At 36.6% G+C, this 5,000-nt stretch overlaps 2 protein-coding genes across 4 annotated transcripts in view; one reads left to right on the forward strand and one right to left on the reverse strand.

Moving 5' to 3' along the window:
* Positions 1–5,000, reverse strand: part of LOC136847426 (uncharacterized) — a 440,119-nt gene that overhangs the window by 56,721 nt on the left and 378,398 nt on the right. The window lies entirely within an intron of this gene.
* LOC136847428 (receptor-binding cancer antigen expressed on SiSo cells) overlaps positions 1–5,000 on the forward strand; it is a 797,278-nt gene that overhangs the window by 25,281 nt on the left and 766,997 nt on the right. The gene's annotated exons all lie outside the window — the stretch shown is intronic.

The raw sequence follows: 5,000 nt of genomic DNA on the forward strand, positions 1-5,000 counted from the left end.
CTCGAGTGAAGATGTGCTGGTATGTATTTGAAAGTAAAGTCAAAGATTGAAAGTTATTTTTGTTCTGTTGTATTTTATTCAGTGACTGTGGAAAGCTAATATTCTCTTTCACAACTGATGGTTGTTTTTGCTGGTGTGCGCTCAACTTTTATCCTTTTATTTTCCTCATCATCGCCTCCAGCGCCGCGTAACGGAAAACGCCTGTTTGAAATTCTGTTACTTATATCTTCCCTGTGATTTGTCTTCCACGAATCTCCAATCATCTCCCGCCTCCTTCTCTTAGTTCACATCCAAGTAGATCTGGGTCTTCCAACTCTTCTGCGACCATAGTAGTCCAGCTCAAAGCCTTGGTGCAGCTGACACTATCATGTACTGTTCTCCCAGCGGTTGGGCGGGGACATGTCCAAGCTTCTCCATCTCCCTTTTATCATTATCTCACCTGTATATGGAACTAACATAATTTCCACTATGGTATTATTCCTCACTCTATCCTGACACTTGGTTCTTAATATTCTTCTAAAAGCTCTGCTTTCAAATTAACAAAATCTTTTGGATATAGTTTCATTGTATATATAATAACTAGCCTTGTGCATAATCTTACTTTTGTATGCAGTTCCATTGTACTTGATTTCCGATCATTGTGTATTTAAAAATAGAAAAAAGGATTGTTGTATGAAAACAAAAACTGAAATTCTTCCACTTGTACCTTCCCTGTGGTTTGTCTTCCACAAATCTCCACTCACCTCGCGCCTCCTCCTCATAGTTCTCATCCAAGTAGATCACGCGATGTTTCACTTTAGCAAAGGCGTCTTTATCTTTCAGTGCTTTCCAAGCTTTTCATGGTGTCCATTTTATTCGAAAGACATATTTCTCTCTGCTTTCAAAAGTTGCTAAGTAACTGCTTAATGCATTATTGACTTGTCTTTTGAAGCGTCGCTGCAGTGCTTCTACAAGCCACACGGTCATTGTATTCATTGTCAAAGGGGAATGTCTTTGATTTAGAATCCAGTTGACTGAATTTACTTAAATCGTAATGGTGTGTATGGGTGAACTCCGCTATGAAATACTCTGTTTTCTGTCTTTTATTTGACACAGGGACAGGCGTGGGCAAGGCTGCAGAAAGCAAGCCCGTCCCATCGGAAACATTCGTGTCAATGGTGAACTTCACTTCCTTGTGATAACAAACGCATTACTTGAAAAGGGAAATATTATTTTAAGGGAGCTGTTGAATATGTAGGTTATTTTATTTTATTATTTTTTTTTTTCGATTTTCTGTGCGCAGTTAACGAGAATCTCATGAATATCGGGCTATCGGGATAGTACAAACCTCCCGGATTACGACATGGAGTTACACGAAAGTTGGAAAGCGTAAACTAAAATACTCCGTCGCAGATCTTCAAAAGACCTGCAATGGAAAAGAGGTACCAAGAAATACGTCTTCCAGTAACGCCGACCCCCAATAGTCTCCCCTTTTTATTTTTCCTCTTGCCAGGGACAGCTCGGTCCTTCAATAAATCAAAACAAAATACCAAAAAGAAAAGGAAAAAAAATGATAAAGAAAGGGAGAGAGTGCTCCCTCTCTGCTATTCAGAAGATATGCCACCCAGAGACAGATATTCTTTGAGATGCACGGCAACGCGTTCGGCTTTTCTATCCTCTCGGATATTGGGCATGAATGCCTTGTGTTATTTAAAGGCCCAGAGATATATATAATATATATATATATATATATATATATATATATATATATATATATATATATATATATATATATATATATATATATATATATATATATATATATATATATATATATAAGTATAAAAGAAACGGACGAAAGAAAAAAAGGAGGCCAACGAAATTTGTTTTTTCCAACCCAGGGTGGATGGTTTCACTCATTGAGGCTTAGAAATCGTGTAGTTTGTTTCGCTTATCACTGGGTGTTCGTCGCTTCGATGGGCTGCTATTTTTTCGAACACGTTTGTATTGTTTTGTAATTGCAACGGCACGCGAAGCGCCGAAGATAACTTTGATTATGTACTGTTTTCAGTACGAAGTCTTCTTTTTTTCTGGTTTTTGTTTGTTTTATATATGGCATTCTATTTACTAGGAGTTTTCCTTCTTAACCATATTCCATATGTATTTTTAGAAAAACTGAATAATAGAAAATTTTATTGGTTTTTCTTTGCGTACGTCATTGACCATATAAAATGTTACCAAATTACTCGTGTTTATTACAAAATCCTTGTGATCTGAATATTTAATGATTTTTTGTGATTTTTTATTTACCAGCGATTTCCCTTTGTTCTTACGGTTTACGCTCTGATTAACATTCTCATTTAATTTCATATTGGTTTATTTGTTCTGAATTATTTTCTTAGTTTTTCTTCTCTTCTGTGATTATTTCCTCCTCCCATTTACTTTTTTATCGGGTAAGATATTTTCAGTAACGATGCCAAGAGGCATTTCAATATATCTTAACTAACAGAGAGACATCACGTCACTTATTTCTCTAATCATTCATCAGATTGCCCTCCCTCTCAGCGCTCTTTCTTCCCATAACAGCTGTTCCTATCTCAAGTCATTCTCCAAGACAAATCCTTGTTCACTCGGAGCTGACTAGACCAAATTCCTTGAACATCGCCACCGAAAGCGTCCCCATCTCTCGATCTGGGGAATCGTCAACGAGACGGCATATAGAAATTTTCAGGCTTCAGTGGAAATCACGGAAGTAGGCACTCGGGAAAAAGAAGCTTTCGCTTTATCCGATTTCTCGGCTGCGGACGCGACGCCGCCTGCCTGTACAGCCGGGGAAGGAAGCCGGAGGCGAAGGCATTCGGACAAAGTGGACTCATAAGTGTCGCGATGGGCAGCCCATGTTGTAAATTCTCTCTTCCCTTGTCAGCTGTAGAGTGACGGCCGTGCGGCTTTTGGAACTTATCAATAAAAGTTATTGAGTAATTTTGGATTATTGTCTTTTGTTTATGGGCGTGTAAAATAAAGGACGCGCTTTTTTCCTTTACGTCCGTCCTTTGGGAATCTGCTGTCTGGCGCTTTGAGACATACGGGCATTGAATGTTAGGGTTCTGCATTCTGCGTGTCGTTCTGCTTTGGTAGTTGTCTTGTTTGTGTTTGTGTGTGGATAAAAGCCCATTTGACAAGGTTCTCTCTCTCTCTCTCTCTCTCTCTCTCTCTCTCTCTCTCTCTTAACAAACGAGTTCTCGTTGGATTTCTGCCACGCTCGATTGTAGTATCAGATCAATCATCCAACACCCCCCCCCCAACCTTTCTCTCTCTCTCTCTGCGCACAATCACACGAATTCACACATACAGCATCCAAGCGTTCATGGTTGCGACTTCATTGAAAATTACACATATAGGTTGGCTTGGCTTGAGTCGGTAATGGGATGGTGGAATTGTTGGTGCTGTTCCGGACGAAGCCCTGAAGAGGAATGTCGTTAACACTAAAGTCGTGGCGAACAGGTGTTGATAATCTTTGTTTTGGGGATGTTAGACACCGTCCATAGCCGTTGAGTGTCGTGGTAGACCGTGCTCATAAACTTGTACGATACGAGTTGAACTGTCTGCTTTTGTATATACACGCCAGTCTGCGTTTGTGTACACAAATATTTGTGACGCAAAAATTACATACGCAAAACACAATAAACACATGTTTTGATATAGGCAAATGTTTAGGAAGCGAAATATGTTTGAAGGAATTGATGTGTTGCCGTGGAGCCTTTCGTGTAGGTGTATGAAGTGATTGGTGTAGAACTTTAGGCACATGGGATTCATCCGTGACCAGCGAATTAAAGTATAACCTGGAAGTGATAATTGTCCTCTCTTCTTCTTTTTTTATCCCAGCTCAATTCATAGGAAACGGCTTAGTGTTACATATATATATATATATATATATATATATATATATATATATATATATATATATATATATATATATATATATATATATATTTATGTAGAGAGAGAGAGAGAGAGCAAGGTAAAAAGGCCAATAAAAACACATATTTCGGATACCAAAACTTCTGTATCCCTGATCACTTGTGAAATGAGGACAACTGGTAATAGACAAGAGTATTTATATGGTGAATGCAGCTGTGATAATTCGATGTTGGTGGTATACAGAGAACTGTTGACCCGGAATGAAAAGAGGTCAGTCCCTAGTGTTTAGGTTCGCATTAACTGCTTGAACACCTGCTTGAGAATAGGTTCTAATATTAACTTGTCGGTGAAATCTGATTTCCAATTTGCTCCTGACAGGTTCATATACACACAAAAACAAACACACACACATGTATAAAGGCAAATGCCACGAATGAAAGAGTGAAACAACGGAGTGGTTGCTAGGCCTTTCGACTACAATGGTACTTTACTTGCAGTCTTGGTATTTGCCTTTATTTATACATTCATCACTTTCCATATCTTCGTGACTCAGTTATGCACACATGTACGTATATGTATATTATACACACACACACACACACACACACACACACATGTACGTATATATATATATATTATACACACACATATATATATACATATGCATTGCATATGCATTGTGTGCGTGCTTACATATGTTTATATTATATGTGTATATATATATATATATATATATATATATATATATATATATATATATATATATATATATATATATATGCATATATAATATATATATACACACACACACACACACATATATATATTTATATATATATAGTATACATATACATATATATATATATATATATATATATATATATATATATATATATATATATATATATATATATATATATGCATTGTATGCGTGCTTAATTTTATATAAAACATATATAATATATATATATTTTATATATATAGTAATCTTATACTGTATGTTCCTTAATTTTCAAAATTTTTCGTGCTAGTAATCTTACGTTTCCAGAAAATCGTAGAACGTTTTAGAACTTTTAGCTTTTGTCAGTAAATGCGTAGGC

This window comes from Macrobrachium rosenbergii, chromosome 16 (genome assembly GCF_040412425.1).
Source record: "Macrobrachium rosenbergii isolate ZJJX-2024 chromosome 16, ASM4041242v1, whole genome shotgun sequence".
NCBI classification, from domain to species: Eukaryota; Metazoa; Arthropoda; class Malacostraca; order Decapoda; family Palaemonidae; genus Macrobrachium; species Macrobrachium rosenbergii.